This window comes from Budorcas taxicolor, chromosome 6 (assembly GCF_023091745.1).
Source record: "Budorcas taxicolor isolate Tak-1 chromosome 6, Takin1.1, whole genome shotgun sequence".
Lineage (NCBI taxonomy): Eukaryota > Metazoa > Chordata > Mammalia > Artiodactyla > Bovidae > Budorcas > Budorcas taxicolor.
This window is the reverse complement of record NC_068915.1, coordinates 105,304,735-105,330,014: the sequence shown is the minus strand read 5'-3', so window position 1 is coordinate 105,330,014 and position 25,280 is coordinate 105,304,735.

Genomic DNA, 25,280 nt, shown 5'->3' with positions numbered 1-25,280 from the left:
CAGATGTAGGATCAGGCAGTGGACTCCAGCCTCCACCTCTAAGAAACAATTCCCATGAATCTAGGAACTCATGGTTGGCAATAGGAGCTAAGCTCAAAAATTGGTGTTGGGGGCTTCCACTGGTGGCTCAGTGGTAAAGAATCTGCCTGCTAATGCAGGAGACGTGGGTTCGATCCCTGGTCTGGGAAGATTCCACATGCCTTGGAGCAACTAAGTCCATGTGCCACAGCTAATGACCCTGTGCCTAGAGCCCCAGAGCTGCAACTACCAGAGCCCACACACCCCAGAGCTTGTGCTCCGCAGCAAGAGAAGCCACTGCAATGAAGAGCTGTCCCTGCTTGCAACTAGAGAAAGCCCGCCAGCAGCAACAAAGATCCAGCAAAGCCAAAAAATTTAAAAAAAAAAAGGTGTTAACTGGTCCCAAAGGCAGAGATGAGCAGAGAAGATGGTTTTCAAGTCTGTGGCTGGAAAAGAGGTTGAAGGGAGGGGTAGTAGGCTGGAACAAGGGGTGCCCTGGTTCTGTTCCATCCAAACACTGTTGTAGGGACCGACCGGCTGGCCTGCCAGACCCATGGCCTGTGCATGATTTTTTGCTGACCAAGGGCTTCCCTTGTGGCTCAGCTGGAATCCGCCTGCAATGTGGGAGATGTGGGTTCAATCCCTGGTTTTGGAAGATCCCCTGGAGAAATGAAAGGCTACTCAACTCCAGTATCCTGGCCTGGAGAATTCTATGGACTGTATAGTCCATGGGGTTGCAAAGAGTCAGACACGACTGAGCAACTTTCACTGGCTGACCAAACAAGCCTGCATGAAGCGGGAACCTCACTGACCTGAAGCACAAACTCCAGGAGAGCCAAACCCATCACCCTACCCCTGACAGACAGTGTGTTCTTTATAAACAACAGCCCTCTCATTGTTCCTTTTTCTCTTACAACAGCCATTCCCTCTGGATCTCTGGGCCATTCTCCCTAGAAAGTCATCATCAAAATAAAGCAAAGGGGCTAATGCCCAGTTTCTCCCACCAGAAAGTATCTGATGGTTTGGGGACCAATGTAAGTATCCTCAGTTTCATGAGACTTTGGGACTCTGATGGTCTCAGCATCCTATCCACGTCTCCCAGATGAACTTCAGTGGCACATGGAAGAAGGTCAGTGTTGTCCACACTGAACACGTGTCCACCCACCTGGGACATTCTTGTTACTCTTAGTCCCAAAGGCTTTCAGAAGAGAATAAAAGAGTACCCAGCTCCTACCTTCTAGCATCTAAGTCTTGTCTTCCAAACATATATATTCACCAACATGCTAGATGTAAACTACATTCATTTTCTAACTGATGGAGATGTTATCCATATTTGAAGACCTTTGATACAGAACCTGGACATCTTTCAAAGCTGAGAGGACGCAGGTTCTGCTCTTTGAAGTTTCCCTAGAGAAAGTGGAGTCACCACCATCAGAATGTAAGTTCTAAGAAACCACCTCAAGGGCATTCTATTCTAAGGAAAACCCACACTCTGTAAAGAGATTACCAGATCAAGAAATGAGAGAGAGAGTCAGTATTCTCAAATACAGAGGGATGCATATTAGCCCAGGGAATTTGTTATTGTTCAGTTCTCTAAAGTTGTGCCCCACTCTTTGTGACCCCATGGATCGTAGCATGCCAGGTTCCTTTGTCCTCCACTATCTCCCAGAGTCTGTTCAAACTCATGTCCATTAAATCGGTAATGCTATCTAACCAACATCCTCAGCCATCCCCTTCTCCTTTTGTCTTCAGTGTTTCACAGCATCAAAGTCTTTTCTAGTGAGTTGGCTCTTCACATCAGGTGGCCAAAGTGTTAGAGCTTCAGCTTTAGCATCAGTCCTTCTAATGAAGGACTTCCCTGGGAGCTCAACTGGTAAAGAATCTGCCTGCAATGCAGGAGACCCCGGTTCAATTCCTCCTGGGTCAGGAAGATCCCCTGGAGAAGGGAAAGGCTACCCACTCCAGTATTCTAGCCTGGAGAATTCCATGGAAAGACTGCATAGTCCATGGGGTCACAAAGAGTCAGACACAGTTGAGCAACTATCACTTCACTTCTAAGGAATAATCAGAGTTGATTTCCTTTGAAACTGACTGGTTTGATCTCCTTGCAGTCCAATTCAGACATAGAATATAAACAGAAATATTCAGCATAAAAACAGCACTGTGTAAAACTATGTGAGATCAGTAATGGAATGTGGCTGAAGATCAGATGAAGAACTCTCAACAAGCATCAGGAAAAGACAAAGGCTAAAGCATAGAAGATAAAGAGAACGTTTTCATCTCACTTTCTTCCTCAGGGGTCTACAGTACAAGGGAGGGCTCAATACAAGACATTCGTGCATCTGAGTTCAGACGGTCAAACAATGATGACCAAACAATCAGTCCAAACCATGGCCATGGGTTGTGGTTACTTCACTCTGGCCCCTGGTGGGCTCAGCCAGCTCATCTGACTACTACAGCAGACCTCATTAGGAGCAGGAGGAGGTTACATTCCATCCAAAATATATAATATAGTAAAGAAATCATTCTATCAGCATAAAATGTCATCCTTATGAATGAGAAGGCAGATTCAGATCCAGAGTCTACTGAGAAGTCAGGACTGATTGTGGAACCAAACCACATTTAAACACTGGCTTTTCTGATGCCAAGGGCTGGTTCCTTTAAGGGGACACACCCGTGTCAAGACAGCCGGACAACCAGGCTCAGAGGTCAACATGAGAGGATCAGGGCAGACGGACAAGTGCTTTCCTCTGTAATGTTTGAGACCAATTCAGATCCTTAAGGAAATCAACCCTGAGTATTCATTGAAAGGACTGAAGCTGAAGCTCCAATACTTTGACCATCTGATGCAAAGAGCTGACTCACTGGAAAAGACCCTAATGCTGGGGAAAATTGAAGGCAAGAGGAGAAGAGGGCAACAGAAGATGAGATGGTTGGATGGCATCACCAACTCGATGGACATGAGTTTGAGCAAACTCCAGAAGACAGTGAAGGACAGGGAAGCTTGGCTTGCTGCAGTCCATGGGGTCACAGAGTTGGATATGACTTAGCAAGGGAACAGCCACAACAACAAAAAGGGAGATTTGACATCTAGGAGGATCTAAGTTTTCATTCTGAAACAGTACATTTTTATCTGTTTTTGTGGTCGATAGAGAATAAGTTTTTAAAAGACACCATCCTTTAATAACCTGTAAGTCTATTTCTGTTTTGCAAATAGACTTCACTTGTGAGTGCTATCATATATTTATCTTTCTCTGACTCGATTCACTTAGTATGATAATCTCTAGATATTGAAAATAAACTTATGGTTAAAGGGAAATGTGTGGTGGAGGGATAAATCAGGAGCTTGGGATTAACATAGACTACTGTATAGAAGATAAATAACCAACAAGGATCTACTGTAAAGCACCGGGAACTCTACTCTATTCTGTGATAACCTATGTGAGAAAATAATCTGAATGAGAATGCATATGTATATAACCAACTTTTCTGTACACAAACTAAATGCAACATTGTAAGTCAGCTATATTCCAATAAAATTTTTAAAGAATCCTTTGATCACAATAAATTATTTAATTTGGCTCTCTCGGGTGTGGAATGCAGGCATGCCCTACAGGGGCCGCAGGTGGACTTAAGACCTAACGGCATCCAGAGGGTATGTGAAGAATCTCCTCCCAGAAGAGGGGAAAGCCTTCAGCATAGAGAGATGGATAGAGAGCTCCTTGTTTCAGTGGGTACTGAGTCTGCTCTCCTGAGCAGACAATCTGGAAAAACTAGGTTACCATGTGTCACACCCTCTACATCTGTTCACTTGTTTTCATACAAAGTCACATCTCAGTTTCACAGGAAATTGACCTCTCAGGCTGCTAAGGTGACCACAGGGCTTCCCTGGTGGCTAAGATGGTAAAGAATCTGCCTGCAATGCAGGAGACCCAGGTTCAATCCATGGGTTGGGCAGATCCCCTGGAGAAGGGAATGGTTACCCACTCCAGTATTCTTGCCTGGAGAATTCCATGAACAGAGGAGCCTGGAGGACTACAGTCCATGGGGTCGCCAAGAGTCAGACCCACAAAGAACTTGGCAGGTAGCGTTGATGCACAGGGGGTGGAGAGGGAGGCAATTCTCAGATTCACACTGCATGGATCCTCAGAGGGATCTGTGGCATTTGGTGCCAGTCACCACAACAGGTAAATATGATATCCATCAGTGACTGTCCCCACCACCCCATTTTCGATACACTACTCCCTGCCCTGGGTTTCCTGGGATCACGTTCAAATAAAGTTCCAGATAAAACAGTTTCAAGGATTCCCAAAGGCTTTTATATTCTAATCCTCAGAAACAGTGACCTTGTTTTGTTATATAGCAAGAGGGAAAGAAGGCAAAGAAAATCCTGACTCTGATCTCTATGCCTGTGTCTCTATTTCTACTTTGCAAATATGTCCATCTGTACCATTTTTCTAGATTCCACATATATCCATTAATATACGACCTTTGTCTCTCTGACTTGTTTCATTCTGTACGACAGCTGTAAGAAAAACAAAGGGGAAAGGAGGGGTGGGATGAACTGGGAGATTGGGATTGAGAAACACACTGCTACGTATAAAATGGCTAAATAATGAGAACCTACTGTATAGCACAAGGAACTCTACTCAATGCTTTGTAATAACCTAAATGAGAAGGAAATTCAAACAAGAGGGGGTTATGTGTATATTTCACTTTGTTGTACAGTCAGTAGAAACTCATCGTAAGTCAACTATATTCTGATAAATTTTTTAAAAAAGAAGTAAAATCCTGACTCTGAAGATCTAACAGAGAGGCCCAAAACAAGAAATACAGAAGGCCTCTAGAAGGGAGGCCTATGCAAAGAAACAGCTTTTTCTAGAAAATAAGGAACATAACCTGCAAATGCCTGATTTTACTCAATGATGCCCACTACCAACTTATCTTCTCCAAAACTGAAAGATTAAGTTGGTTTTCAGTGGAAACTTGGTAATATTTGTTATAGCAGCAGTTGAAAATTAATATAGCATCTGTCCAAAATTCTTCACATTCTCTGTATTGAAGGTAATGCATACTAGTTCACTGGGGTTTACTTTACATTTCAGATTGTAAGATTAACGGTTCTTTTCCTGGAAGCACCAACAAAAAGTTTATAAGGATACCCACATTTCATTAGTATCCCAACCTGCAGTATTGAGTATTGAAGTATTAAATAAGGCAGTGCTTATTTAAACTTCAAATGTATAAACATAAAGATGTACATTATGACAATGTGCCCAAGGAAAAATAGTCTTTGAATATCCAAGGTTATGATAGAAAATATGCATTTAAAACCTTCCCACAAAATATTCTCTGGGCCTAGATAATTTTCTTCCTGGATTCTCCAACAGTTCACACAGAAATATATGAATTACATGCAAATTATTTCTATTAACAGAGAAAGTCTGATTTCTCCCAAGTGAACTCTTGCTTGATGGCCAAGTGAGTTCACCAAGATGCTAAACGTGTTGTCAATTTCTCCAGCAAGTTCTGAGAACCAGCTTTGCACCTTCACTGCCTCTCCCTAGAACAGCCATTCTTAAAGGCCTCCTGGGCCACTTCACCAAAAACATCAGATATACACCTGAAAGGGCTAAGATCTGATAAGGAAGAATCAGCTGCCACTGCACATCCCAGAAGGTGACACTGACTCACCCTGGACCCCAGTGTCCCGTCAGGCCGAGGATTCCAATAACAAGCAGATAGGACTGACTTAAGAACCCTGCCCGTTGAATTCAGAACAGTGAGCCCTTCCTGCCAGAGGAGAAGGTACTGGTCCAGGCTGTGATCAACACCGTCCCGAGACCTTCCAGAACACATTTCAGTTGGTACCAAAGATGCTGAAAAGAGAAAGGCCGGGGCTTCCACTCTGCATTGAGCCACTGCCTCCCCTGGGTGAATTTCCCAGATGCAGCACCTTCCAGGGATGATTCTGAGAGAGCAGATTTCAATCTTCCACCTCAAGGAACACCTGCTGCTCACAAGATGAGCTGGTTATGCAGGGGGCCTGTGTTCTGCTCAACAGGCCAGGGGGAAAGAGACAGCATCAGTGACAGAGCTCCCTGGGTTTGTGGGTTGCATCACTGGCACTGATGACATTATCAGCTCCCAGGCGTCAGGGAGGAACATCCCTCTTCCTTCTGGGGTCCTTGAGGTAGAAATAGGAACACACATTTCTCAGTGCTCTTAAAACCTTGGAAGCCCTGGCAAGAGGGGTCAGTGTAAGAACTGCAGTCACATACCAGACCTGCTAACTCTGACAAGACAGATGTGCCGAGAAAGAACCTTGCTCCTAAGAGAAGGGTGGGGTTTCGGTTCTCTCCATGTATGGTCACTTCCAAGTCCTGAGGGAAATGAAGGTTGGGGGGGGGCGGGCGGTGAGGACAGGACTGACCGGGCCTGTAAGGAATGGGATTCAGTTTACAAGGGACTCAGACTCTGCTCCTGAGAGCCTAGAAGCTTCTTGTCTTCCAGAAGTGGAATTATCCCACATGTTGGGGCAACGTGAAGGAATAACCCTGTTATAAGGAGGAAGCCTCTCTCAGGACAGAGCTGCTCTGTGGACACTGGGCAGTGACTTTGTCAGGACCTCCCTGGATGCTCCATCAGCCACATGCCTGCAAGCTGTCATTCACCTGGCTCTTGTGAGTTTTACCCTGAGATTTCTGGAGTCCCTTTTCATGTAAAATGGTTCACCTGGTTCTATTGAAAAGTCCTTGGATCAGCTTGATAGTGCTCTCAAAGTGGACAAATATCCCTGTGGACAGTCACTGAACAAGACCATGCTGCAGGAGCATTCACCCAGGTAGACAGAGGGCTCACTTTCTGCAGATCCATCACCTATAGCGACCAGAATCACATGTGCCCATCCCCGGGACCACCACTTTACACACTGAATGATTGTGGAGGTGAGGGATCCACTCAGATATGGGTGCACACATCCTCTGCAACATCTGGGCTTTGGAGGGGATGTCCAGTAGGCAGGGCTCCACGAGTTTCTCGACTCAGTCAACCTGATGAACCTTAAGTCTGACCCCATGGCTCTGAACAGAGGAAGAATGCCATCAGCTGGTTGGTTGAGAACACCTTTAAGAAATTTTGAAGTTTCTACTCTCAGGATAATTGTCCAAAAAAAAAATAAGTAGTGATAAGGAAAAGGGATAATTGAGTGACTGAGATGAAAAACTCTCCCTTCTAAGAGCCTCCTCCCCCCACAGCATAGGGTGAAGGACAGACTTGCAGGTTTGGGGGTTCAGAGTTTCCTTCAGGGTCCTTGACATGTGGTTCAAGCACCTGCAGACCTACATTCTCAGGCAAGTGACTAAAAGCCACAGAAAAAGGAACCCACAGATCAGAGAGACCATCCCCTAAGGGTTTCTACCCCTTTAGGATACTGAATTCAGTACCAAGACAATATTGGAAGAATGATTCCATGGTGGTACAACACAGACCAGACAGCTTGAGAGTCCATATATGCCAGCCCCTTGCGGGCAAGGCAAGAGTAGCCCAGATTCTCAATGATCATTGTCCAATTTATATCCACACACATCTGTGGGATGTTGATTCTATGAAGATAAAATCCCTTGCTCAAAAAGCTGAATGTGAAGTACCTCACCTAACTCATCTCAAACACCTGAAAGGGAAGGGAAAAAACTCATCACTGACACACAAGGTACAAGAAAGTCAGGCAGCCAGTTACAGAATGTCCTAGGCTATGATCATGGGGGACCATCAGGATGAGGATCACATAAAATTTTCATAGACACCTATAGGAAAAGAAAAATCAAAGCCAAATAACCATGGTAGCCTTCACCTTGGTTCATCAGCACAGTATCTAAACTGCTGAGACCTGGGGTTTGACACTACAGTGAGAGCAGCTGGACAAATATTTCAAATCCATCCCACTTTTGCTTCCGATTCAGTTCTGGCATTTCAAAACACAAGGCAGAGCTTCATTAGCATCGACCATCATAGATAAAAAGACAAATATCTGAGGAGAGAAGTGCTTCCTTCATGAAAGACCATTAACTGACCACATTCAAGAGAGAAGTAGACCGTTCTTAGGAGCTCAGATAAGATGGAACCAAGCTTTCATAGGATGGAGACTATAAGGAATCTCTTCTCAGGAGAGGGAAAAAGACACCATCACAAGAAGATGGATGCCAGACAAGTTACAGAACTGAAACAGCCCTGCTGCAGTAGGGTTCATCTGTATCTCTCCTACTCAAAGGAAAGCACAGGGGCATCAGTGCGCTTCTGGAATTGGGACATGTCTACAGAGGCTTGGATGCTCTGATATGTATCCTGTGGGACTCTTGTTTGAAACACAGCACAGAAGTGAGATCGTATTTGAGTGGAAAGGAGACCTTGGGCATAAAACTGGAGAATCACAGGAAGGAAAACAAACCTCCACCACAAAGGGGTAGACCCTTTCAAGTTTCTTAGAAAAGTAATACTCTGAAAATAGTTGTGGTGGAAATCAGAAGCTCATTCAACCCAGGTAGACTGTCCTTCAACAGGACCAACACTAAACTGATCTCAGATCAACAGGACACATTCAAGTTGACCTCTTCCCCCTAAACATATTTTCAGACATAATAATCAAAAGCAATGGGAAATGGAACCCACAGATCAAGGAAGGTAGTCACATGTAGGTATCACCACCTTAAGATATAGAACCCATACCAATGAAGAGACAGTGCATTGCCATGGGATCAAGGGCCTGTGGAGAAGAGCCATCGATGAGAAGTCAGGGGTACAAGTTCTGGGGAAAGGTCTCAGTGACCCAGCTCACCATGAATACTGCCATGCCTTCAACATCCCATGGATGTGTCCAAGAATAAACTAAAGCTGCACTTCCTTTTAGGACATGCAAAACATCAACAGATTCACCTGGAACTTCACTAATACGCATGGATGGAACAGATTGCTCTGACGCATATGAAACAAGAGTATCAGGCAGAGGAGTATTAAAGGATGACTTGGGCTGTGTCCAGTAGGGCTGGTAGGATGAGAACCACGCTCCAAAATAAGACCTGGATGGGTGGACTCAAAGTGAAACAGTTATGGAAGCCTTCAGCTTGGTCAACCAGCAGAGTCACCTGTCCAAGCCCGCCCTCAGGTTAGACACTACAGGTAGTGTAGTAGCAGAGGGTTTCAAACCCATCTCACCTGTCCCTCTGACTGAGTCCTAGGAGGTCAGATGGAAAACAGCCCTTCCTAGCTCAGGTTTCACTAGAACAGCCAGGACTTCCAAAGGAGGTGACCTGTCATAGCATGGAATAAGCCCTTTCCTCCACAGACAAGCAGCATTTGCTCACATTGAAATGACATCTCATAGAAACTCAAGGAGTGTGTACAAGATTAACTTACAAAAACATAAAGGTCATGCCATTCTTTTATCTTAAATACTAAACAAATAGAAATATAGTGAATTGTATTCCTGGAAGGGGAAGAGGATGTCCATTCACCGTTAGAAATGAGTCACAGATATGTTAAAATATTCACATCACAATGGAAACTCACACCTCACTGTCCACTCCATGGCAATACAGCAATGAGATAGTGTAGATTTCTCCCACAACATTTTTCTTGGCAAACTCAAATTTTAGGTAATGAGCCAATATGGGCATATATTACTGCATGGGAAAGGATGCTTAAAAAGACAAAGCAACAGTGCTCACAGATATCAGGGTAAGCAAATGCCATATTAGCATTCTAAGCTACTCGATTCTGGCTGACATTACTGAGAGACAGGAATGAAAAGAGAATGGGATTCAAAGTCTGTAAAGAATCTTGTCACAGGAGAAAGGGAAATAAATGCCATAACAGGAATATGGACGTCTGAAACTTCAGCTATGGTAAATGAATAGCCTTGCTAGTGTAAGCTTATGTCTCCCTTTTCTACTAAAGAAAACCTCAAGTGGTTGGCACTTCTTGAACTTGGGTGTGTGTGTCAGAGGACGAGGAGGGCATGGAAACCCACTCCAGTATTCTTGCCTGGAGAATCCCATGAACTGAGGAGCCTGGTGGGCTATAATCCACGGCATTGCAAAGAGTTGGACGTGACTGAAGTGACTTAGCAGGCAAGAAAGTGTCAGAGGACAGCGTGTCTCATGACACATCCTCTAGACCCTGTTTTCAGCATGGCTGTGGAGGTCAGCACATCTTTTACATTTTACCAAAATGGATAATAGATGTGATGGATCAGGTTCTGTCCTAAAGCTTTTCCCAAAGTCTTCTAAGAGTTCCAGTGACCAGTGAAGTTGCTCAGTCATGTTCAACTCTTTGCGATTCCATGGACTGTAGCCCACCAGGCTCCTGCAAGGAATTTTCCAGGCAAGAGTACTGGAGTGGGTTGCCATTTCCTTCTCCAGGGGATCTTCCCAACCCAGTTATTGAACCCAGTTCTCCCACATTGCAGGCAGACGCTTTACCATCTATGCCACCAGGAAGCCCTCTAAGAGAGTTCAGCCCAAGCACAAAGTTCTTGTTACATGTGCCCAGAAGGGAATTACCTTGACCAGTGTGGTGAATGGAGTTGGTGAATCCTATCCTTGCAGGGAAAACATCTGATACATTCTACATGGTTCCTCACAGGGTTCCACTTGGGAATGGGCCAGGGGAGGTGACAGCTCCATGCTGTGTCCATTATTGGCCATTATCCCCATCCAGTCTCATAGCCACACTCAAACCTCATGTGTTACCTGGGATTGCTTCTAAATAAAGTACCTGGCCCACGTCCAGGTCTCAGATTCACAGCTCCAAGATTTACACTCCAACAGCCTTCCAAATTCATTTCACTTCTAAGGCTTTCTTCACCCTACATAAGGGAGAACTCTACCCTGAAAGAGACATAGCCCAAAAGTGACCAGCCACCAGCAGCAGGATCAAGAAAGAGGAAAAATGATGGCAAAGACGAATAGCTGGAGAAGAAGTCTGAGCATACCCACTCTGGACCAAATAATAAGCTGCCAGCAACAGTCAGGATACAAAAAGGAAATGGAAGCACTTCACTGGGAGCCAACAAGGAGTCCATTGAATGGAGCCATAGCATGCCAAGATAGCCCACCATTGAAGACGCGAAAAGGCTTATAACTGCTTTCTCAGGCACGAGGAAGAATTCTAAATACATGCCGGGAAGCACTAATAGGCTCAGAAATCTATTCTCATAAAATCATTAGCAAGTGGAATCCTACCTTAGCACAGTAGTCTGGGCTGATTGATCTGGTACCTTGTGTAGGGTGGGGTGTCAGAACACAGCCACTCCAGACTCAGTGGTTTTGTCCCCGACAATAAAGTGCATTCTCGGTCCACTGGCTGAATTCTCACCAGATCTACTGCCAGAGGAACAAAGACGCTTGATGCTTTGTGCTTCACAGACTAACAAGCTCCGTGTTAAACAGAGCCTCAAACAGGCTTGTTGGTCAGCAGAGCTGCCAGGAGAGGCAAATCTTTCACCCTGTCTACTGACAGCATGTTCTTTTTGAAAAAAGAATCCTAGCATGATTCATTTTCTTAGAGCCATTTCTCAGGATCTGAGTCATTTTCCCTAGAAAGTCATCAAGAATAAACCAGGAAGTAGCTAATGCCCCACCCCCACAGATCGTATGGCCGACAGCTGCTTCTCCCAGAAAATGTCTGTCTCTGCTCGTAGTTTGGGGATAAAGGTCAGTTATCCCCAGCTGTGTGATGCCGTGGGGCTGTGCTGGTTTTAGAATTAATTCTGCCCACATCTCCTGAATGAGACTTAGCTACACAACAGAAGGTACAGAGCTGTCCTCGGTGATCACTGTCCCTCCCCTGTCTGCGACATTTTTTTTTTAATTACCATCAGTGCCAAAGACACTCAAAATAATTCAGGTTTCTAGCATTTATGTTTTTGTTTCCTCTGGAAAAGTTTCAAGCAGCAGCACCTGAGCCATCCCAGGGTCAGAGGACAACCAGGTAGAGTACAAAAGGTACCCAACATGCGTGTCAATCAAAACACTAGCATTTTAAATGGAGCCGCTCCTCATTTATATGCTCAGGCAGAAGAATCACCTCAAGACTTTGCAATTCCAGGAAAATCAGCGTAAGAGCACTATTTTCTTAGCAAATTGAACCTCCACTCCATAAAGAGACTAACTGATCAAGAAATTCAGATAAGGTTCTCAAAGACACTGGGATGGATATTAGCCCAAAGAATATAGACAGGAACATTCAGCAGAAGTATCGTGTAAAACTACACATCAGTGGGAAAGAGAAGTGCTTATGGGAAGAAAGCAGGTCTCTCCACCAATACTTCCTCTCTGCAAAAGACAATTCTCTCTTCCAAAACAATATTATTTTCATGGAAGTTAGGTGGTGTAACTGGGGAGGGAGTATCAAAAATACCCACAGCCAAGGGAGAATTCTACACACACACAACTTTCAGCAAGCCGGTAAGATTTGAAGACATAAAACTCCCTAGGTCCTATTCGGGACAGGTTCCTATGGAGATAGGAGTAACATCCCTAAGGTCCCTTCCATAATAAAAAACAGGAAGGACAAAAATAGAGAGCAGGTGAGGAAGGGCAAAGAAATCAAAACAAAGGTGGTTGTGTGCAGTGTCAACTACAACTTATAAGAGCAGTTGAGCTGGAGACAGGTCTTTCTATAACTATCCAATGCATGGGAGAGACGAGAGTCTTGCCTCCTGAAAGGCACCGCTTTGAGTTGGTGTTTAGGGAAATACCCAGAGATATAATGTGTCTTATTCAATACCAGGGGAGACCTCCCTCTGATGGCACATCCCAGGAGATGTAAAGGGCTAAAATCCTGACGTACGAAAGAGGGCCCAGGATACCCATCTTACTATTCCAATAGAAGCTTTCCTCCTGCACATGTGGTTCCCAGATGCTCAGCATTTGGCGGGGCGGGGCGGGGGTAGGGGGTGCGGAGAGGGAGGGGGAGGGAAGAATAAAAGTGCTGGAATCACCTGAGAGGAAGAAGCTTCCCACACTGAACTCCTCCCCAACTGTGATGATCAGAATTTTGTGTTGTGATCCAAAAATCAATGTAATTCATCAAGGTATGAAAGAACTACATGATCATTTCAATAGACGCAAACGCAGCCTTCAAGAAAATTCAACCGCCATTCTTCATTCTCAAAACCACCAGCAAACTCAGAAAGGAAAGAAACTTCTCCAACCTGATAAAAGGCATCAGTGACAGGCACAGCTAACATACTTAGTAGTATAAATGCTTCCCTTTTAGTCTCAGGTCTAAATATCACGGTGACCAATTACCCACAGTATAGTCCAAGAGCCAGGGACCAGTAATAATGAAGATAAAAATAGCCTGAACAAACCTAGCCTTCACAGCCTCCACCCTTGAGCATTTAATTGTGAGATGCAAGAAGTTAAGGACAGCAAAGTAAGTGATAAAAATATCACTTGGAACCAGTTGACAACACTGATAGGAATATAGCCCAAGGAGACATTAAGTCTACACTCTCAGGAAGTAAGAGAAAGATTATTCAAGAGGACCCAATTTCAGATCCAGATGTTTATCTTGCTGATACAAATCACATTCTCCCAGAAGAACCCTGTCCTCCAGGCCAGGGGGAAAAAAAAATCTATCTGGATGTAGTCTGGATACAGAGTAGCACTGGCTCATCACTGAAGAGCAAGCCAGACTCTCAGATCCACTGGAGGAAACACAAACTCCTGCCAGAGAAACCAAGAAGAGATGGAAGCGCTTCTGGTCAGCTTCCCACGTGGCTCTAGTGGTGAAGCACCCACCTGCCAATGCAGGAGGTGTGAGACTCAGTTTCGATCCCTGGGTCGAGAAGATCCCCTGGAGGAGGAAACGACAACCCCACTCCAGTATTCTTGCCTGGAGAATCCCATGGACAGAGGAGCTTGGAGAGCTACAGTCCATAGGGTCACAGAGAGTCGGACACGACTGAAGTGACTTAGCATGCACGCTACTCAGAGCTGGTCTGTGAGGTCCCCTGCTTCACGGTAGCTCATGGGTCAAAGGGCAGCCCAGAGAGATGGAACCCTTGTCGCCATGAACCACGAAGGCAAGTCTAACAGTCTAATAAAAGTTATTTTTTTCTGTGGCCCCCATCTACCACGGCCTCAGAAACACATGCCCTAGAAACCTACCACCAGGCACAATCAGAAGAGAGTTCAGTCTAGGAAGACAAGCAGAGCGCAAATTCCAAGCCAGAAAATACACTAGACTCTGTGTTTGCCTCAAAAGACACACTGAAGCTCAAGCAAGGTGTCACTGTGGCGACGGGAGCAAGTACAGAATTCTGCTCCATGTTTCCTGGCTGGACCCTGGCTGGCCAGAGCAGAGCGCACTGCCCTTGACCCTCATGACCGCTGGTCCCTCAGCTTGTCTGTCAGGCATGGTGCTGGTGGTGTCACAAGCAAGAACAAATGTTCAGGGACTCTGGCCACAACCTCTCTGTGTTCAATCTGCACTTCCAATGCACACTTTCCAGCAGGTACATCCTGTACCTTATGCTCTAAAAGCATCCATCAGCTAAGCAAATAGATTTACATCAACTCAGGGGGACCATCCTTCAATAGGATGGAGGTTGATACGTGTTCTGAGATGATCAGTTCCACCCCAAACATGTGTTCGGACAGAGTAACGAAAACCCATGGGAAAAGGGGCCATGGATGAAGGAAGGCTATCCCCTGAAGGTACCACACCACATTAAGATATGAACTCAAGACCCAAGAAATCACAGGAACATGATCTCATGGCAGTATGAACCACCAGAGACCCGAGACCCAGGTGTGCAAGCCTTGGGGAAAGACCCGAGTGACCCAGGAAAATGTGCCCTAGGAGGTACATCCAAGGTTACATTCTGAGATAATCCACTCTTGTCCGTTATTTGAGGAGGGTTAGAAGAGAATGAGTTTTAAAAATGGAAGTCATCCTTTGAATACAATAAGGTTAAGTATTATTAATTTTTGGTAACCAAATCTATGCAGGCAGGCTTTGCAGAAAGCAGAGGGAGGGGTAAGGATCCAGGGACTCTGTAAAATTCTTCCTGTGATGGAGGCTCTTCCCCTCTCTAGAAGGGTGGAGAGGGAACGCCTTGCTTCAGTCAGTTCAGTTGCTCAGTCGTGTCCAACTCTTTGCAACCCCATGGACTGCAGCACGCCAGGCTTCCCTGTCCATCACTAACTCCTGGAGCTTACTCAGACTCATGTCCATTGAATCGGTGATGCCATGCAACCCACTCCCCTTGCTTCAGGAGGAGGTGAACCTGTGTTCCTTTGGTTAAGAGGGAAACCCAGGAGACTGGGCACGCTCCTGGAGAGATGGGCCTCTTCCCCAACACCCTGGATTCTCAGTCCCCTTGTTTCCATGCTGTCAGATCTCAGTTGCACAGAGAATTAATACCTTAGGAGGTATCCACACACAAGGCAGCAGGTAGAGGGTGTGTAAATGACCAAACACTTGCCCCTCGGTTGAGTCAGTTCTGAGATGCATTAGTTCCTCAGAAGATCCCCTGTGGGACTGAACCCAGTCACTTCTATAGGTGACCAGCTCAGTAATACCCAATCCAGTGAAGCTGCTCCTGCCATCCCATCTCTGGTTCAGCCCTCCCTTCCCTGGGCTTCCTGGGATTACTTGAAGTACCAAACCAAAGAGACAGTCAAGTAGACTCTTAAGAAGCTTGCCTCCGAATCAGACTTTTGACCATGTTATATAGCAAGGAAGACTTGCCACACAGAATTAAGGCTTCTCATCAGCCGACCTTAAATTAAGGAGATAATTCTGGATTATGCCCGCGGGCACCATGTAATCACAAGGATGATTGAGAGGATACAGAAGAGAGGATGGGAAGTGGAGGTGAGGGCTGTTTCTAGATACAAGGTCGACTCTGATCTTCAGAGTCAGGACATCTTTTTCTTCAAAATTGAGGCCCAAGACATGAGAAGCAAGGCTTAAAAGGTGGAAAACAAAACATCTTCTGTAAAACCAAAATGGACCACAACCGATGGACAGAGGAGCCTGGTGGGCTAAGGTCCATAGGGTGGCAGAGAGTTGGATAGGCCAGAAGTGACCCAGCACACACACACAGTATAAACAAAGAAGTCCTCAGCTGTGCAGACCATGCGGCCCCTGTGCACTTGCTTCGGCTATTCAACCTTGATAGGCTGCTAGTTCCAGGATGGTGGCATCACAGAGAAAGCAGTGGCCCAAAATCGAGCCATGACCATCGAAAGCAAGCTGAATAAGATCAGTCACATGAATGATAAGAGTACCTCCCAGGGTGTGCCCAGCAGGGATGACACGGTGAGAACCACACTCCAGAATGAGATTCCTCAGGCAGCGATGTCAATGTTTCCTTGAGAAAAGGGTTGGACTAGTGGCAGTGCTGGGCTTCGTTGGTGGCTGAGATGGTAAAGAATCAGCTTGCAATGCAAGAGACCGGATTTGATTCTAAGTCAGGAAGATTCCCTGGAGGACGGCATGGCAACCCACTCAAGCATTCTTGCTTGGAAAACCCCATGGACAGAGGACCCCGGTGGGCTAGAGTCCACGGGGTTGCAAAGAGTCAGACACAACTCAATGACTAAGCATGCACGCACAGTGACAGTGCTGGCTGACAAAGGCAGACCCTGCAGGCTGAGCAGCTGCAAAAGGCCTCCAAGCTCATCTCTTACGTCCGCCTGATTCAGTCTTAGGAGGTTCACAGGGAGGATAGCCCTGCCCAGTCCAGGCTTCACCAGAATCCATGAGATTGCCAGAGAAGATATGCAGTGTCACAGTTTGGAATAAACTAACGCTTCCCTCCACAGATGAGCATCGTGCACCCATATTCAAGTAAGAATGAACATTTTGAAAAGCTCAAGGAATGTGAGTGAAATTCACTTACAGAAACTGGAAGGTAATGCCATTTCTGCTAATAAACAAATCCTAAATGAACAGGAATATAGCAAGATGTATTCCTGGAAGAAGGGGATGTCGAAGTAGTGAAGTGTCTACCATTAGAAATGAATCACTGATAGGTTCCATCCCTGTGAGAATATTTCAACATAGCGCCTCCATAACCATTCCCCTGCAAGACAGGTATGAGATACCGTACTAATTTAGACACTGTATTGGTTTAAAATCTCGTGAAAACTCTCTCACAATATTTGTTTTTTCTTAGCTAGCTTAGACCGAATTTTAAATAATGTACCACCATGATTTTATATTCCAGATGGAAAATATTTGAAAACCAAGCAAATACACTCACAGAAATAAAGGCAAGCAAATAAGCTTCATGTACCAGGGATGGTGGAGCCTCGTGGGCTGTCATCTATGGGGTCGCAGAGTCAGACACGACTGAAGTGACTTAGCAGCAGCAGCAGCATCAGCACTTTGAGGTACCTGACATTACTGAGCAACCGAGATGCCAAGGGAATGGATTTGAGGTCAATAAAGAGTCTCTTCTCAGGACAAGAAAATGGACACCATCACAAGAAGATGGGCGACGCAGACCCCAGCTATGGCTCATGAATAGCCTTGCTCGTGGAGACTAAGGTTTCCCTTTTCTCCTGAAAGGAAAACCCAGGCGGTGTGGCTTTCTTTCCTCAGAAGTGGGTGGGTGTGTGGCAGAGGATGGGGAGATTGCCCTGATGGACGGCATGGCAACCCACTCCAGCATTCTTGCCTGGAAAATCCCATGGACAGAGGACCCCAGTGGGCTACAGTCCACGGGGTTGCAAAGAGTCAGACACAACTCAATGACTAAGCATGCACGCACAGTGACAGTGCTGGCTGACAAAGGCAGACCCTGCAGGCAGCGGGGCTGCAGAAGGCTTTCAAGCTCATCTCTCGCGTCCGCCTGATTCAGTCTTAGGAGGTTCACTGGGAGGATAGCCCTGCCCAGACCAGGCTTCACCAGAATCCATGAGATTGCCAGAGAAGATGCAGTGTCACAGTTTGGAATAAACTAACACTTCCCTCCACAGATGAGCATCGTTCACCGATATTCGAGTAAGAATGAAGGTTTTGAGAAGCTCAAGGAATGTGAGTGAAATCCACTTACAGAAACTGGAAGGTAATGCCATTTCTGCTAATAAACAAATCCTAAATGAACAGGAATATAGCAAGATGTATTCCTGGAAGAAGGGGATGTCTAAGTAGTGAAGTGTCTACCATTAGAAATGAATCACTGATAGGTTCCATCCCTGTGAGAATATTTCAACATAGCACCTCCATAACCATCTCACTGCAAGACAGGCACAAGATATCATATTAATTTAGATTTTGCATTGATTTAAAATCTAGTGAAATATCTCTCACAATATTTATTTTTTTCTTGGCTAAATCAGATCCAACCTTAGATAATGTATCAACAGGATTTTATATTCCCAAATGGAAAATAATTGAAAGGAAAGCAAATACACACACAGAAACAAGGGTAAGCAAATAACGCTCATGTATCAGCACTCTAAGGCACCTGACATTACTGAGCGACCAGCATGACAAAGGAGTGGATTTGAGGTCAATAAAGAATCTCTTCTCAGGACAGAGAAATGGACACCATCACGAGAAGATGGGCGACGCAGACCCCAGCTATGGCTCATGAATAGCCTTGCTTGTGGAGACTAAGGTGTCCCTTTTCTGCTGAAAGGAAAACCCAGGCGGTGTGGTTTTCTTTCCTCAGAAATGGGTGGGTGTGTGGCAGAGGATGGGGAGATCCCCTGGTAGAGGGCATGGCAACCCACTCCAGCATTCTTGCCTGGAAAATCCCATGGACAGAGGACCCCAGTGGGCTACAGTCCACGGGGTTGCAAAGAGTCAGACACAACTCAATGACTTAAGCATGCACGCACAGTGACAGTGCTGGCTGACAAAGGCAGACCCTGCAGGCAGCGGGGCTGCAGAAGGCTTTCAAGCTCATCTCTCGCGTCCGCCTGATTCAGTCTTAGGAGGTTCACTGGGAGGATAGCCCTGCCCAGACCAGGCTTCACCAGAATCCATGAGATTGCCAGAGAAGATGCAGTGTCACAGTTTGGAATAAACTAACGCTTCCCTCCACAGATGAGCATTGTGCACCCATATTCAAGTAAGAATGAACATTTTGAAAAGCTCAAGGAATGTGAGTGAAATCCACTTACAGAAACTGGAAGGTAATGCCATTTCTGCTAATAAACAAATCCTAAATGAACAGGAATATAGCAAGATGTATTCCTGGAAGAAGGGGATGTCGAAGTAGTGAAGTGTCTACCATTAGAAATGAATCACTGATAGGTTCCATCCCTGTGAGAATATTTCAACATAGCGCCTCCATAACCATTCCCCTGCAAGACAGGTATGAGATACCGTACTAATTTAGACACTGTATTGGTTTAAAATCTCGTGAAAACTCTCTCACAATATTTGTTTTTTCTTAGCTAGCTAAGACCGAATTTTAAATAATGTACCACCATGATTTTATATTCCTAGATGGAAAATATTTGAAAAGCAAGCAAATACACTCACAGAAATAAAGGCAAGCAAATAAGCCTCATGTACCAGGGATGGTGGAGCCTCGTGGGCTGTCATCTATGGGGTCGCAGAGTCAGACACGACTGAAATGACTTAGCAGCAGCAGCAACATCAGCACTTTGAGGTACCTGACATTACTGAGCAACCGAGATGCCAAGGGAATGGAATTGAGGTCAATAAAGAATCTCTTCCTAGAACAGAGAAATGGACACCATCATGAGAAGATGGGCGACACAGACCCCAGCTATGGCGTATGTATAGCCTTGCTGGTGGAGACTAATGTGTCCCTTTTCTCCTGAAAGGAGAACCCAGGAGGTTTGGCTTTCCTCAAATATGGGTGGGTGTGTGGCTGAGGATGAGGAGATCCCCTGATGAAGGGCATGGCAACACACTCCAGCATTCTTGCCTGGAGAATCCCATGCACAGAGGACCCCAGTGGTCTACAGTCCACAACTCAGTGACTAAGCATGCATGGACAGTGACAATCCTGCCTGACAAAGGCAGACCCTGCATGCAACGCAGCTGCAGAAGGCCTTCAAGCTCATCTCTCACGTCTGCCTGATTCAGTCTTAGGAGGTTCACTGGGAGGATAGCCCTGCCCAGACCAGGCTTCACCAGAATCCATGAGATTGCCAGAGAAGATGCAGTGTCTCAGGGTGGAATAAACTAACTCTTCCCTTCACAGATGAGCATCGTTCACCCAAATTCAATAAGAATGAACATTTTGAAAAGCTCAAGGAATGTGAGTGAAATCCACTTACAGAAACTGGAAGGTAATGCCATTTCTGCTAATAAACAAATCCTAAATGAACAGGAATATAGCAAGATGTATTCCTGGAAGAAGGGGATGTCTAAGTAGTGAAGTGTCTACCATTAGACATGAATCACTGATAGATTCCATCCCTGTGAGAATATTTCAACATAGCATCTCCATACCCATTCCACTGCAAGACAGGTATGAGATACCGTACTAATTTAGACACTGTATTGATTTAAAATCTTTTGAAAAATCTCTCACAATATTTGTTTTTTCTTAGCTAGCTTAGACCGAATTTTAAATAATGCACCACCATGATTTTATATTCCTCGATGGAAAATATTTGAAAAGAAAGCAATACGCTCACAGAAATAAAGGTAAGCAAATAAGCCTCATGTACCAGGGATGGTGGAGCCTCGTGGGCTGCCATCTATGGGGTCACACAGAGTCGGACACGACTGAAGTGACTTAGCAGCAGCAGCAACATCAGCACTTTGAGGTACCTGACATTACTGAGCAACCGAGATGCCAAGGGAATGGATTTGAGGTCAATAAAGAATCTCTTCTCAGAACAAGAAAATGGACACCATCACAAGAAGATGGGCGATGCAGACCCCAGCTATGGCCTATGAATAGCCTTGCTCGTGGAGACTAATGTGTCCCTTTTCTCCTGAATGAAAACCCAGGAGGTGTGGCTTTCCTCAGAAATGGGTAGGTGTGTAGCAGAGGATGGGAAGATTGCCCTGATGTGGGCATGGCAACCCACTCCAGCATTCTTGCCTGGAAAATCCTATGGACAGAGGAGCCTGGTGGGCTGCAGTCCACAGGGCCACAAAGAGTCGAACATGACTAAAGTGATTTATCAGAACACAGCCCAGTGTGAGGGACTGGGTGCCCCATGATACACCTCCTAGACCCTGCTTTCAGCACGTCTGTGTCAGCACCACACTTGTTACCATATTCTATCAGATCACCTTGTTGTGATGGATCAGGTTCTGTCCTAAAGTATCCCCAGAGTCTTCCAAGAGAGCCTAGCCCAGGCACAAGGTCCTTGATGCATGTGCAGGAAGGTAATTACCTCGACCAGTGGGGTGGGTGGAGTTGTTGTGGGAAATCCTGAGCTTTCCAGGGAGGACCTTCTGTGATATGTCCTACGTGGTTCCTTCACAATGTTCCCTTGGGAGTGAGACAGAGGGAGAAGTGACGGATCCACGTTATAATGGTTGCTACTAATTCTCCCCATCCAGTCCCCTGTTCACCTCTCTGAACTGTGTACCACCTGGGTCACGTCCAAAGAAGGTATCTGATCTGGCCCCAACGCAGGCCTCAGATTCTGAATTCAAGGGTTTGAACACACACAGGTGGCCCTAGTGGCCTGGATTGGGAAGATCCCCTGCAGCAGCAAACAGCAACCTACTCCACCATCCTTGCCTGGAGAATCCTGTGGACAGAGGAGCCTGGTGGGTCATAGTCCATGGGGTTGCACAGAGTCGGAAGTGACTAAGGGGACTTATACGCACACATGCATTAAGATTGCACTTTTTAATTCTAAAATGAATACTCTTGTTTCACTGAAATGAATAAGGGCAGAGAGTGAGGAAGAGGGGGACAAAATGATAAAAAGTTTGAGGAAACTAAGGGTGACATGACAAGAACTTGGAATCAAAGGAAAGAAGAAAACAAGTTTTGATCTCCCCTACCACCTGGGGCATGCTACCATCCTCTCTCAGCCCTGGCTGTTATTAATCCAATTCAGATCTTCCCATGCCATCTGTATTGGAGAAGGCAATGGCAACCCACTCCAGTACTCTTGCCTGGAGAATCCCAGGAACAGGGGAGCCTGGTGGGCTGCCATCTATGGGGTCGCACAGAGTCGGACATGACTGAAGTGACTTAGCAGCAGCAGCATGCCATCTGTGATGATGTATACAATTTGGGGCACATTGGAATGTGTGCTCTGCAGGAACCAACAGATACACCTGCTAATGACAGGCGATTTATCCACAGGCATGATGATCAATATCCGACGGGGTGTGCCAGAGAGTGTTCACTGTACATACTGAGCCATGGGACTATCCAGGAAACCAGCCATCCCCTCCCTGTTCCAAAGACACCCATGTATATACTGAGTACATTGGATCTCTAGATACTCAGTCTGATTCTACCACTGTAATGTTCATGTGACCTGTGTTTTCTATCGTGTATATAGTGTTTTCTATAATTAACAGATTTTCTTCAGCAAAAGAAAATTTTGTGCAAAAGTCAGCCACCTGGTATGAGTGTTTCTGGAGAGCCTCCTAGGGAGGTGAGTTAGGGATGAAATATAGGAACAGGGGATGAGCTTCTTGCTCCCTCCTCTCTGAAAAGTCATCCAGAAAAGACTACCACTGAAGTGTGGAAGACAGACAAAATGCTTTCATCCAACTCCAATATTTTGGGGCCCCCAGAATACAGAAGGAATGGGATAGGACATTCATGCATTTGGGTTCAGAATCCCACCCCATAAGTTGCCATGGGCCATAAGTTGTGGTTAATGCACCTAGAGCTCCTGCTATGCTCAGACAACTCATCTGAGTCGTAGCAAGATTCTTTAGAAGCAGGAGGTCTTGGACAGTTCTTTTCTGTGTTATGAAAATAGTCTCCTCGCAGAGCACTGAAGAATTGATGCTTTTGAACTGTGGTGTTGGAGAAGACGCTTGAGAGTCCCTTGGACTGCAAGGAGATCCAACCAGTCCGTCCTAAAGGAGATCAGTCCTGAATATTCATTGGAAGGACTGATGCTGAAGCTCCAATACTTTGGCCACCTGATGGGAAGAACTGACTCTATAGAAAAGACCCTGATGCTGGGAAACATTGAAGGTGGGAGGAGAAGGGGGTGACAGAGGATGAGATGGTTGGGTGGCCTCACCGACTCAATGGACATGAGTTTCAGCAAACACTGGGAGGTGGTGATGGACAGGGAAGCCTGGCACACTGCAGTCCATGGGGTCGCAAAGCGTCAGACACGACTGAGCGACTGAACTAAGCATTATAAAAGGTCATGCTTGTAAGAGTACATATTTAGATCTAGAGTCTATTGAGTAGTCAGGACTAAGTGTGGAATAAAACCATTCTTAAACATTTGCATTTCTAAAAACTAAAAAGGAAACTTCAAATGTTCAGAGTCGGATTCATGATAGAATCCATCTTGGAGCATGGAGGATCACACACAGTTACAGAAACCTGTGAAATAGTCCTTTTCTTTTAAAGCCATTAACACAGAAGAACCATGGCACTGGGTTTACAAATGGAATGCATCCAGTTTTAGAGAAGGGGCTGAAAGGGGAACACTCCCAGACTCAACGATAAGGAAGGTTCTGTGGCTTCTGATGAAGATAGACAAATGACACACCTGGAATCCAGTCAACTACAGATGTCCCTGGATCAGAGAAATCCATCAGGCAAAGGGTCTTCCTAATTGGTGAAGTTCATCAACTCGCTTGAACCAACTCATCCCCACCAACAGGCAAAGTTTTCATTAGGAGGGCACACTTGTGTCAAGATGGCCTAGGAACCAGGTGTGAAGAGTGATAACATGAATATTTAACACAAAGAGAAAAGGTACTTCAGACTCATATTGCTGTAAAATACCAATAAGATAAAATAATTAATTCTAAAATGATTTTTTAACAAAGCCACGTGAGACATACTTTGTCTTCACTCAGATGGTATATGAAGAAAATGCTAGGACCATACAAGGTAGAGTCTAAAGCCATATCCTTCTAAAATGGTAACCACTTGAGATCTTGACCCTCTAAAGAATAAGGTCAAGCATTTTAAAAAATCTATTCATGGTAAGGTGTAGAGGAATAGCAATTGGCCAACATGGCAGTTGTTAGGCTCTCTAGCCCCAAGTCCTGTAAACAATGACAATGATTACATAACAGCTTAGATCATCTATAGCACCGTGTATACACATAATGATGTAATTGCTTGGCAAATTGCCAGTTCATGTATACCTATATAAGTACCACCTGAAGAATCCCTTTCTTCTGTGTCAGCCATGAGAGAATAAAGCATGTCTGCAGTTCCTACAGCAGCTCAAATTTTCTTCCAGCTTCCCAACTCATGCCTTGCCTGCCCTGGGTTCAGCAATCAGTGAGACATAAGGAAAGCCTCCTACACTGTTGTGCAGCCACTATGGAGAAGAGTATAGCAGTTCCTCAGAAAACTATCAACAGAACTGTCATATGATCCAGCGATCCCACTCCTGGGTATATATCCAGACAAAACTGTAATTCAAAAAGATACTTGCACCTCCCTCCCCCACCCCCCTCCATGTTCATAGCAGCACTATTCACAAGAGCCAGGACATGGAAACAATTTAAATGTCCCATCAACAGATAAATGGAGGAGAACTCCAAAATCACAGCTAACTGCTGAACAACCACGACAGGAGGAGGCTGGAGCCCACCAAAAATGATTCCCACATCCAAGGACGAAGAAGAGTCCACAGGGAGATGGAGGGAGGGGTGCAATCAGGATAAAATCAAATCCCATACCCGATGGGTGGGCCACCCAAGACTGGAGAACAATTGTACCACAGAAGCTCTCCCACGGGAGTGAGGGTTCTGGGCTCATGGCAGGCTTCCTTCCCAGCCTGGGAGCCTGGCAACCAGAGTGGGAACCCCCAGAGAGCCTCTGAGGGCCAGCAAGGCTGGGCCGTGGGACTTCCACAGGACCGGGAGAAACAGATTCCACTCTTGGAGGGCTCCCAGTGTCTTGTGCGCACCAGGACCCAGGGGAGGCGAGCCGTCACCCCACTGAAGACCAAACCAGACCTACGTGCTAGTCTATTAATATTATCCATGGCCACATGGAAGCAATCATGCTTTCCCAAACCTGGGCCATGGATTAGCTGTTAAATAAAAACCTTATGTGCTTGACCTAAGCACAAAGCACTGAAATAATAATTGCAGCTACAAACATCAGAGGGTCTTCTGTGGAGGTG